This window comes from Juglans regia, chromosome 14, assembly GCF_001411555.2.
Source record: "Juglans regia cultivar Chandler chromosome 14, Walnut 2.0, whole genome shotgun sequence".
Lineage (NCBI taxonomy): Eukaryota > Viridiplantae > Streptophyta > Magnoliopsida > Fagales > Juglandaceae > Juglans > Juglans regia.
Window position 1 is genome coordinate 15,345,350 of NC_049914.1, and position 13,361 is coordinate 15,358,710.

Consider the following 13,361-nt stretch of genomic DNA (forward strand, 5'->3'; position numbering starts at 1 on the left):
AAATATGATAAATATTGCGGGAATATTGAGAAGATAAATAGATTACTATTTGTGGTTGTGATCCTTGACCCTCGAGTTAAGTTGGTCATTCTAGAATTTTGGGTAAATTCCGTCCTCGGGGCAGTGAAGGCTGCAGAGTTTATTAGATTGCTAAAAAGTGATATTGATGACTTATATAATCACTACAGTAATAGTTGTCAGCCTTCATCTGCAGCTGGTAGCTCCTCACATTCGAGGTCGACGGGATCGACAGTTTCCTCAGGTGATACTGACCCATCTGTAGGGGTTAGAGGCAATCGTATTATACAGCAGTATCATCAACTCATGTCAACAAGGAATATTATGCATTGTACATCTGAGGTTGAACGATATTTTATGGAAGCTGTCGAGGCACCTAGTGATGTATTTCAGTTATTAACTTGGTGGAAAGTTAATTCCACCAAGTATCCAGTCATTTCTCTTGTAGCCCGAGATGTGCTAACCATTCTTGTCACTACAGTTGTGTCAGAGTCGGCATTTAGCACTGGAGGTCGCGTATTGGATGCTTATCGGAGTTCATTGTCACCGTCAACCGTGGAGACCCTCGTTTGCACACAGAATTGGATAAGTGAAATGCCCATTAGACTAGATACCGTTGGCGTTGATGCCGAGAGCTATATGCTTGAATCAGGTAAGTTTATATGCTTTTAAATGATGATTTAATTATTTTTAATGTTTCTAACTTCTACTTTTTATGATTTTATAGATCTAATTGTGAACCCTAACATAATTGCCGATGATTGAGAGTCTGGAACGGACGGCCCTTGAGAGTCTTGGTAAGAATCAAATTATACTTTTACCGTTTTCAATTTCTTATTATCAATTTTTTTTCATTTATTGATTGCAACTTTTTAACTTCATTTCAAGCATGACCAACGGAACAAAAAGCATTTGAATGAAATCCATGGTTAATTTTTAGGTAGTTATATTTCAAGGCTAAGTCAATGTTGTTATTACGTTATAAATGAGACTGTTATAACTTATGGCTACATCATACATGTTATTTACTTTTTAAACTATTGTATTTAAGGTTTTTTTTTATCTTTTCAGTAATTTTTTTTTACAGATTTGGACTTGGGCTTTGGTGATCATATTTATGTAGTTATATCCCGATCAAAGACGTGGGATAAGTACTCTTTAATTAGCTCGAAGTACTACCTTTGACATTAACAAGTAATATATTATATATTCCCCACCATATAATTTTGCCATCCAAATACATTTCGATTTGTTAGAAATTTAGAGAAATAAACAGTCCGACTCTGAACGGAGATTGGAGCTTCCATTTGGAGGTCGGAGTTCCGACTTCCGTTCGGAGTTCCGCTCGGAAGTCGAAGTTCCGATTGGAGTCGGAGTTTGTGGGACAATTTGGCTCCGACTCTAGTCGGAAACGACAACTCCGTCGGAGTCGGAGCTCAGCCCTAGCCAGAACCTCTGACGATCTTCAAACATTGGCTTTTCTCCTGGAACTCCAGTGGCTGAAACTCGACCAATCAATTCTCCAATATGGAGCACAATCACACTCTTTGAGAAAAACAATATGAAAATTCTCTAAGAAATTTTCTCACTAAAATATGCACTGAAAATTGTTCTAGAAAATATGTATATATGAATCTCTACAGATGCTAACCAATAGGATCCCTTAAATAAACTATCTAAAAATCAATTTCAATTGCAGTATGATTCTGCTAACGAAACAAATCTAATAGAAGTTTGATCTATTGAAGGATTCTATTAACGGACTCAGTCTGTTAGGACTTTCAGGTGTAGTAGGAATCTGCTAAAATGAGAACTCCGCTGGAAAACGATTCTGCTGACACTTGGCGTTGAGTCTTCTTATCAAATATATATTTTATTCAACTAAATAATTTTAGACTCATTGAAATTCGATTTTCCTACTTATAATTTGGTATGTAATTCTTAAAATTAATCTATCGCGAAGACGTCTCTTGACAGAATGCTGATACTCGTGATAACTCTTCACTGCAGTAACAGATTTCAAATCAGCCTCTTCTCTGGATAAGTGCAGATTCCTCAGGACTCGATTTTTCCACTTATGACTTATTTAAACAACCTCTAATACTTTTTAAATAAACTTAATATTGTTATAGATAAAATCAATAAATAATTTACATTCATCCAAAATTACTAACTTAATCATAGGATAAACTTTATCATTTTAGTCACCTAATCCTATACAAACTTATCAATTTAATCACATAGTTCTAGCCAAACTTTTACATCTACACATTTAAATTTTAATTTCATTGTAAATTTTATTTGATTACTATGCATCTCACCAACAATTTTAAGCAAATTCATATGGAGTCTACAACCAAAAAATCCAAGAGATGGGCATGCAAAGATGATGCTCTTCTATCTAAGTCTTGTCAATGTGATGTCTCCTATGTTCTCACTGCAAAGATTCCTAGCAAGATCACTGTCGAGAACATGATTAAAGCACAAGTGAAAGCTCATGAGAAAAGGTTTAAAATACATACAAGATAAGTATAATTGTCGATGTTATCTTTTGAGTTGTCTTGCATATTACTTTTATGATTACTACATTATTACTTACACATCTTGAAAGAAAATTTAGAAAGTTTTACAGAGTAAATATGATATAGAAGAGGTCGGAGCAAAGAAATATACGGCAAGTCGTTTCTTTCAATATCAAATGGCAGATGGAAAGTTTGTTGCGAATCTTGCGCAAGATTGTCAAATGATTGTAATAGAAGTTAGATCTAAAGACATCAATACTAGAGAAAATCTAATTGTTTGTGGTATCATTGAAAAGCTACCAACTTCATGGAGGGAGTTTCAAAAGTTGATGCGCCACAAATAAAAGGAGATATCCTTAGAGACCTTAATCACACATGTATTCCCTTAATAGATGAAGTTAAAGGGCAAGATGCTTTGATGATTCAAAATGGGAATGAGAATTTGACAATAAATTTAATTTTTGAAAATCATGGTTTGTTCAAAGATTAGAATACAAGAAATAGCCAATTGAAGTCGTAAAGAAAAAATTTCAAAACATAAGGCCTCGTTTGGATACTTATCTCAACTCATCTCATCTAATCTCATTCTCAAACATCACTCAAGCATAAATACTCTTTAATTTGAAATCTCTAACATTTTCCTCTAATCATTACCCAATCTTTAGAACTTTTCCAAACTTCCAAACAAAACACAAAAATATATTAAAAAAATTATATTCTAGCAATATTTTAACTTTATAATATTTTTATTCTACTTTTTCTCTCTCATTTTTCAAAACCCAATAAAATAATTAACTCAAATCATTTCATTATTATTCACAAACTATTTCACTATTATTTATAGGTTTCTTATCTTAACTCAAACCAAATTGAGAAACCATAGGGTATAAATGGGTCCTTAGATAGAAACTTAGATCGGATGAAATAGTTGAAAAATCCAAGGCTAGTCTTGTGAAAAACGTTTTTAAACAAAAATTTGGCCTAGATTTTTTGATATTTTTCTTCTGTTACAAGAATAACATCCATTAGATTATTAATCTATAATCTAAAGATTCATCAAATGAATGTGAAAACAACTTTTCTTAATGGAAAACAAGATGAAGAAATTTATATAGATCAATCTGAAGACTTTGTAGAGTCTGGCCAAGAAACCAAAGTGTGTGTAACACCCCCTTCCCTAAGGGTAGGAGTGTCACGTACATAAAATATAACCCAGTAAGAGATCTTATATTAAATTAAATCAGATTAAAAGGTTTTCATAAAAATTTTCGTGCTGAGAGTTTAAAATCATACTTGATCATACTGATTCTTATGCTATGCATGATTGATTTATCTTAATTAACTGACTGATTTGACATACCAACACACTTAACCTTGTGTGCGAGATTGTGCACTGGCCGCAAGGGGAGTCGTTGATAGTATTATGGCATACTATGGTGGACCACACTTGAGTCTGTGACTTGCACATCCACCCTGAAACTATATTGGTACCATATATCTGGATGACCATATAATTAAACTAATATAATCTTATATTGTACTTGAACTTAAGATAGCTTACGTGTCTTGTGCATATGAGATGCATGACATAATACGTACATGATAATAATTTCTGAATCTAATTATGTATAGAATGACATTGTCGTGTATGATGTTGGATGACATGTTTGCATAATCATGACATGCAAGATACATAAACATTGGCTTTCAAGAATTTGCTTTACTAATAATTTATCTAAGCTGGCAAGTGATGATTATAATTCATGATCAAATTACTTATCTCACTGTGCTGCTTCCTGAATCTCACTTCGTAGCTCATCACCTATACGAAGTATTAAATTTCACTAAATTTTTAGAAAGGCGTGTCGTAATATTCCCCTTAGTTAAATGCATACTAGAGAATAATTTAATAAATATTATGGTTCATACAAAATCATTGAATACTAAATATCATATAATTAATTAAATATTAATAACATATTTTCACTTTAAATTTATAACTTAGTAGAATATTTGAGCTATATTCAATTCTATTAAAATAAATCTCAAAAACCTCAATTCTAAAAATAGGTTTAATTTCATATAATTTACATAATTATAAGAAATTACAAGAACTCTAATAAATATAATTTAAACATTTTTAACATATTTCTTTATTTCCAATTCACAATTTAGTAACATAATCATAACAAAATCTATCGAAGTAAATAGCATAGTTTCGTTGAATAAAATAGACTTATTCAGATTAAAGCATTGAAAATAAAATTAAACATTTACTACTAACTGCTGAAATTTAAATACTAATATAATATCTAATCTTTCAAATATCATTAAATATATATTTTTATCTAAGTTTATGAAAATAATTGGTGTAAACATTTAGTTCGTATTACTATAGTTTAATCATAATTTAATGCTTAATAATTTAATTTAAAACCTTTAAATATTTTCAGTAAAATCACGTTTCTAGATTAACATATTTAATCATATAAAACTAAGCACAACTTAACATATTATAGTAATTTTCTGAAATATATAAAACCCAGCCTAACATGAAATTTAAGATAAATATAAGATACAAGTCTAAATTAATATCCATTAACATATACTTAACTCAAACACACGTCCAATAAAATCAAGCCCAGCCCAACGACAAAGACCCATGTAAAACACAAGCTGAGCTTAGAATTAAGCCCAACCTAAAAACAAGGCCCAACTTAAAAATAAAAACCCTACATAAAATATAAGTTTAAAACGTATTCTGTTTAGGAATTTTCTTGAGGGAAACACAAGTCGTGAGACCGGAGGCAAAACAGAGAGCTTACCGTGAGAGAAGAAACGTGCGAGAGAAGGGATGCGGCGGTGTTGGTGGCTGGGCTAGGTCGATGGTGGCAGGGCGGCTGAAGATCACTGAGAGAGAGAGAGAGAGAGAATAACGTGAGAGAGAGTTCGGTGCCGTTAGAGGGGGAGAGAGACAGAGAAAATGAGGTGGGCTCAACGCCCGTCGTGGAGGGCAGAGAGATTACTGTCGACATCTTCTGGGTATTTTGGAGGTTTCCGGAGTACGGTGGTGATCGAACAGGGTTTCGGCTTGTGCTCTGTTTTGATGTTAGAAAACTGACCCTCGGGTGGTTTGCTCCGTGCGTTGGGTGGTGGCGAAATCTCTCGACAGTGAAGCTCGGTGCAGCGGCAGTTTCTGGGCTGTCCATAGCTGCTTCGGCGTAGTGGAGACTCGTGGGTTTCTCTTGAACCCTGTGGTGCTCTGTTTTGACGATGAGAAAACGGGGGTGGCAACGGCGTCGGCTTCCTCTGTACTTTCCGTAGTGGAGGGTTGTTGCGGTTCCCTATGGTGGTGGCTTCCGAAGAGTGAGAGAAGGGTGCTCTGTTATGATGGGTGCAAAACAGGGGGTCTTGAGGCTACGACTTGCCATTTGTTGCTCGCCCGTGGAGGAGAAATGGTGTATAGCCGGCGTGAGGGAGGGAATTGGAGATTATAAATACAGTGTGTACCTTCAGTTCTCTGTTTTTGTGTTTATTGGGTTACGAAATGGCGGATGAAATCACCAGGATGTGGAAGGAACTCTGTCTTACTGATGTGGAGAAGGGTGGTGTAATGGTGGCTGTAGATGATGTCGAACCTACACTTTCTAAAGGAAAATTCTGCCTCGTGGGGAAGATTATGGTGGATAAAAGGATTAATAAAGAGGCGTTCAAAGTTACTATGCTCAAAGTTTGGAAATTTGGCCATGAGAATAAGATCTTTGAAGTGGGGGCAAATTTATTCCTCTTTGAATTTAATTCTGAACATGATTTGCAATCGTGTAGGGAGGGCCAACCTTATTTGATCAACAATTAATCTGCCTGAAATACTTTAATGGTTTTACTGCTCCAATTGATCTGGTGTTCAGCCATGCATTCTTATGGGTGCAATTACATAATATGCCTCTTGGCTGTATGAATTATGCTGTTGGTGCTCAGGTTGGCAAGATAATAGGCAATGTTATTCATGTGGATGTGGATGAGAGTGGACATGGCTAGGGGAAGTATTTACGGATTCTTGTGGAGATTGACTTATCCAAACCATCAGCATGTGGGACTATGGTGTTTTTGAAGGGGCATCAAGTTTTTGTGTCTTCCAATATGAAAGATTGCCACACTTCTATTTCACGTGGAATCATTATGTATGGGGCTTCTGGGTGTATGGTATCACCTACTTCTTCCTCATCTTCTAACACCACTAATAAGCAATATGGATCATGGCTGAGGGCTACTAATTCTCGTGGTGGAGTGGGGAAATTCATTCATGGAAGGTCAGGACAGCGTCCTTGCATTCAACATGAACAACAGTTATCTTCTTCCAGTTTTTCAGGGGACTGTAATGACAGTTATGTGGCAGTTGATAAGGAAAAAGTTACGTGGCATCAGTTTTTTGATCAACCAGGGACTGGGATTGGATGTTTACCAGAAACCACAACTGCCTTAACTGCAAAAGAAGTAACTGCCATGCCTGAAATTGCAGAGGATTCCACACACTCATTTGTTCTAGCAGATAATCCTTCCATTGATTCTGATCCCATTATTGATGGTGGGATGGCTAATGACTTTCTGAAGACATCAGTGGCTAAGGATAAACATGCTGGATCTTCCCTAAAGAAATTGAAGAATAAGGTTAGACTGTCTGTTGACCATAATGATAAACATTCTGTTGATTTTAATACTCTCTCACTCGAAAAAAGAAGGTTTTGCTTATGGGTAAACCAACCAGTAATCACAAGGCTAAATTGACTAGGCAGCAAAAATCTGTGTTTTTATTGGCGGAGGCTAGAAGTCAGCCCCGCCGGGATACATGAGGCTTTTATGTTGGAATTGTCGTGGGTTTATGGTTAAGGATAAAAAGTCTAGTATTTTATTTCTTATGGAAACTAGAATACATAAAACAAAGCTGGGTAAGTTGAAGTATGGTTTGGATTTTCAAAACTTATTTACTGTGGATGGATTTGGCCGTGGGGGTGGTCTTGCTATTCTTTGGAAAGATGACATAGAGTTGGATATTCACAGCTTCTCACATAGACACATCAATTGCTGGACTGCCAATAAACCCAACCCTTCTTGGATGCTCACTTGTTTTTATGGACATCTTGTTACTAAAAAAGAATGGAAGGGTATAGTATTCTAAGACATATTCATTCATTAAATCCTGGCAAGTGGCTTTGCATTGGTGATTTTAATGAAATATTATTCCATAGTGAGAAGGAAGGTGGTGCTCGAAGGAGTGATGGTAGATTAACTTGTTCAGTGATGTTTTAAATGATTGTGGACTTCATGATTTGGGTTTTTCTTATTGAAATTTCACTTGGTCTAACAATAGGACATATGACTATTTTACTAGAGAAAGGCTTGACAAAGCAGTAGCCTTTACCAATTGGTGTGATGAGTTTGGAGAAGGGGAAATAAGGGTAATGCCTTACATTACTTCTGATCATTGTCCTATTCTAATATATGTGGTACAGCAACAGAGTCACTCAGCCCCTACCAAGAAATTATGCAGATTTGAAGCTGGTTAGTCTTGTTATGAAGATTGTGGTGAGGTTATCAAAAATTCTTAGAGGCAATCAGGAGGCTCTCATTGTTGTTTTAAATCCCTTTCACAGAAGCTTGGCTCTTTCACAGAAGCTTGGCTCCTGCATGAGAATCTTAAAAAGATGGGCACGAGGTAAGGTTCAGTTTCTAATAAAGCACTGCAAGAGAAGATTGAAAGATTACAGGTTCTACATAATACTTTAGCATCATCATCTATTGAGGAAGTAAAACAACTACAAAGGGACATAAGCAGGAAAGCCTACATCAGAAGTGGAAACAGAGGGCTAAAGTCCATTGGTTACAACATGGTGACAGAAACATAAAGTTTTTCCATCTATGTGCAAGTCAAAGAAAAAGGAGAAATAAGATTTTACAGGTGGAAGATGAACATGGACTAGTGTATACTACTTCAACTGAGATAGGCAGTGTTTTTACACAATTTTATCAATCCCTTTTTCACTGAATACAACCTATTCAGATTGGTGATTGTTTACAAGACCTGAACCAAGAGTGAATCCAGAAATGAATGCAACCTTGCTACAACAATTTACTGAGGAGGAGGTTATAGTTGTTGTTTTCCAAATGAGACCTTACAAAGCTCCTGGTCCAGATGGATATAGAGCATGTTTCTATCAAAATCACTGGTCAGTAGTTGGTAAAGAGGTTTGTCATGATGTTCTATCCTTCTTAAATTCCAATGCTAATGTTGAATCTATCAATTTCACTTATCTGGTTCTAATTCCTACATCCAATAACCCAAAGCATGTTTATGAATATAGACCAATTAGTGTTTGTATTGTGTTATACAAAATTGTTACAAAGATGATTACAAACAGATTGAAACCCATCTTGCCTACAATTATTTCACAAAATCAGTGAGCATTTGTCCCTGGTAGACTCATTACCGATAATATCTTGGCTGCTTATGAGACTCTCCACACCATGCAAACTCAATTCCATGGTAGTCAAGGATATATGGCTCAAAAGTTGGATATGAGTAAAGCCTATGATAGGCTGGAATGGGCATTTGTAAGGGCTGTGATGTTTAAGATGGAGTTTGCACCACAATGGGTTGAACTGATTATGAATTGTATCACAACTAGTTCCTTTTCTGCTTTGGTTAATGGATCTCCTCAACAAGAGTTTTAACTATAGAGGGGTTTGAGACAAGGCTGCCCTTTATCACCATATATTTTTATTATATGTGCTGAAGCTTTAAACTCACAATTATTTGCTGTAGAACAAAGACAGTACCTAATTGGGGTAACAATTGCAAGAGGAAGAATCACAATGAACCACCTTTTCTTTGTTGATGATAGCCTCCTTTTTTGTAAAGCAAACATGCAGGAATGGGCCTTTTTGAATCAGATCCTTGGTATTTATGAGTATGCTTCTAGATAGCAACTCAACACCGACCAAACCTCTTTGTTTTTCAGTAGAAATATAAGGGCAACAACTGAGTAGTATCTTATGGAGGTGGCAGGCTTACAAGCATCATCTAACCTGGATAAATATCTAGGTCTTCCATCACTTATTGGCAAATCTCGAACAAATGCCATCAGAGGGATCAAGGAAAGGGTGGGTAAGAGAATTGGCAACTGGAGAAATAAGTTCCTCTCTCAAGTTGGAAAAGAGATTCTCGATTCTCATTAAGGCTATTTTGCAAGCAATGCCAATATAAAATATGAGTGTTTTTATGCTGCCTAAGTCCCTTTGTAAGCAACTCCAATCCTTTTTTGCAAAACTATAGTGGGGGCATCAAGACAATCAATCCAGAATTCATTGGCGGAATTGGAAGTCAATGAGTGTTAGTAAAAGGAATGGTGGATTAGGCTTTCGTGAACTACATAGTTTTAATCTTGCTCTTCTGGCCAAGCAAGCATGGAGACTCATTACATGTCCTGATTCCTTACCTAATAGGATTTTTAAAGCAAAGTATTTCCCACATCAAAATTTATGCCAAGCTGAATTAGGCCTAAGACCCTCATACATATGAAGGAGTATCTTCTAGTCCATTCTTTTGTTGAGTGAAAGCATAATGTGGAAAGTTGGGGATGGTTCACAGATTCGTATTTGGAAGGATAGATGGATTAATAGGGAATACTCTTGCAAAATTTAGTCCCATAATTTAGTCTCATGTGTCTATTCTTAATGATGATGCCATGGTTGCTAACATAGTTGACTCTAATATAGGGTGGTGGAAATTGGAATTTGTCCATCATATTTTTAATGAGAGTGATATTTAGGAAATATTGAAGACACCTATTGGCATGATGCCTATTACAGACAAATTGATATGGAGGGGAACTACAACTGGGCTTTTTTCTATTAAAAGTGCTTACCATCTGCATAGGCAACTCTTAGAGCCTGTTTGAGATTGAGTTTGCAAGCTTAAAAAGTGCTTTTAACTGCTTCAAAGCTCTTTTAAAGAAAAATGATATGTTTGGTAAATTTACAAAAAGTTGATATGAACCCGCGGGAATGAAATCCTTTGAACCCACAATCAATTTGAAAACTCCTCAAGAAAGCCAAAATCAAGTCAATGGATGGAGAACCTAGACCCGATGAGAACTCGTTTCAAGAATCTAGATTATATTAAAATTTAGACCCGTAGAAGAACATGTCTCAAGAACCCAGATTACAAAGGAGGAACGCCACAAAGGTTGTGATTTACCTTTGATAAGTTCAAAAGTTCAATTAAGAACAAGAGGAGATAAACTCAACTCACAAAAAATAAATTCATCAAATTTCATAAACCTTCATAAACTGATTAAAATGAGGCAACATAGAGTATTTAAAACAAAACCTAATGAAACCCTAACCAAAATAAGCCCCCATCTTCCAAAAGTGCCCCTGGATGAACAGTGCCGCGCTATAGTAACTCGGCTACAGTAACCCTTATCCTAGTTCAATAAAATAATAACTTTCCCAACATGCCCTTGCATAGGCCCCCTTAAGTGCTTTCCATAATAAACTCAATTATCCTAAACTAATAAAATAAATTCTTTAAATGAATTAGATAAGTTGAAACCCTTCAAGAGCCCAAAGCCTTTAAGTCTTGTCGTTGCCCTCTTCCGTAGCTGATCAAATGAATTAAAACTGGATCTTCATCCTTCAAGCCCCATCTTGAATGTTGGGCTCTTGCTAAACTTGTTCCAAGTGGATTGCATCAATACTTACATTGTCTCCTTGATCTTTTTGGCCCATCTGGAAGTTGCAAATGATCTTTAAGACTAGGCCCATCTTGGTTCCCATCATTCCCCCTCTCCTCAAAAGGATTCGACCTCGAATCTCCACCTGCATCAAAGGGAAAGTAGTTAGTAACATTGAAAATAGTAGAAACATGATACTTACCTGGAAGATCCATTAGATATGCATTTTCATTAATTTCCTCAAGAATTTGGAATAGTCCATCCAAGCTACTCCTATCATCAACTGGTAAAGACTTTAAATCTAAAGGAGGAAATGGATTAAATCTATAAACAATTTCAATTGGTGAAAATTTAGTAGTAGCATGAACACTCCAATTATATGTAAACTCAATGAATGGTAAACAATACTCCCACAAATGTTCATGAAGCACATCTAAAGTCTTTCTAGAACCAAAATGATCACTCTAATATGCAAACTCAATGAATAGCAAATGATACTCCCACAAACGTTCATGCAACATGTTAATGAATGACGAATGATACTTCCATAAACGTTCATGCAACACTTCTATGAATGGCAAAAGATACTCCAACAAACATTCATGCAACACATCAATGAATGACAATTGATACTTCCACAAACGTTCTTGCAACACGCCATTGAAAGGCAAATGATATTCCCACAAACATTCATGCAACACAACACAAGTCTTCCTTACACCAAGGTTACCCAACAAACCACTATGTTCATCACACACAAGCAACTTACGCATAAAACTAGTAAGCATACAAAATCTATTCTTTCTAAACAAGTACCAATCTAGTTTATAGAACTTACCAAACAATGTTTTCTCACATGTTCCATACACACTAGCAAAGTCATCATCATTAGCATGCAATTCCTTATCATATTCAAGTTTAAACAATTTTGCATCTAAAATGAAGATAAGGACATACTTTCTTACTAAAGCATCAACCACAAAATTTTTCATACCTTGTGTGTATTTGAATACATGAAGAAAAGTCTCAATACAGTCCTCCCACTTAGCATGCATTCTAGTCAACAACTTACCTTGTCCCTTCAAATGTGTCAATGACTCATGTTCTTCAAAGAAAGGTCAGGTAGGAATTGTCGCACCTGGCACAAAATCAATGTAGTGCTCTATCTCCGTAATAGGTGGCAATCCCTGCAACAAAGAAATAACAACACTAGACAAAGAGTCATTAAATTCGTTAGTATAAAAGCTTGCCTTAGCATAAAAACTCACTTTTGTCTTTTTATTTCTCTCTGCGATCTCTCTTTCTTTTTCCTCTTGTGGCTCCATCCTTTTTCCTTGACTCTCGACGACCTCTCTATTTTCTTTTTCACTCTCTCTTTCTTTTGATGTTCCGGCCTCATTCTCTTTTTTCTTCTCACTCTCTTTGTCATTTTCACTATCTTTTTTTCTTTCACTCTTTTTTTTTTTTTTTAACTCTCTACCTCACAATTGTTTTTTAACTCATTCCCTCTTTCTCTTGAGGTTTCAACCCCAGCCTCATCTTTTCCCTTAGGTGGTTCGATCTTCCCCTTTGTTACAACTTGGTCATTTTTGTCCCACTTTGATTTTCAAGAAGTACTAGAAACCGAAGTACACAATGATCTACCCTTTCTTTTTAGCCGCCTCTCCACCTTCATAGCCATGTGCACCATGTCCTCTACCTCCTCATAATGTTGCAACTCAACTACATTGGCTATCTCTCTATTCAACCCACTCAAAATCTTGTCATTGTGGCCTCTCGATCCTCCACTACATTAGCCCGAATCATAGCCACCTCCATCTCCTTATGGTAATCCTCTACACTTCTAGACCCTTGTGTAAGATTTTGTAATTTTTGGTAGAGGTCTCTATAATAGTGGCTAGGTATAAATCTCTGCCTCATGATAGCTTTTAACTCTCTCCATGTTTTTACAGGCCTCTCAAGATTCCTCCTCCTATTGGTCACTAATTGGTCCCACCAAATATTCGCATAATCAGTTAACTCAATTACAGCCAACTTCACCTTCTTCTCCTCAGAGTAATTATGACAATCAAACACCAACTCTATTCTT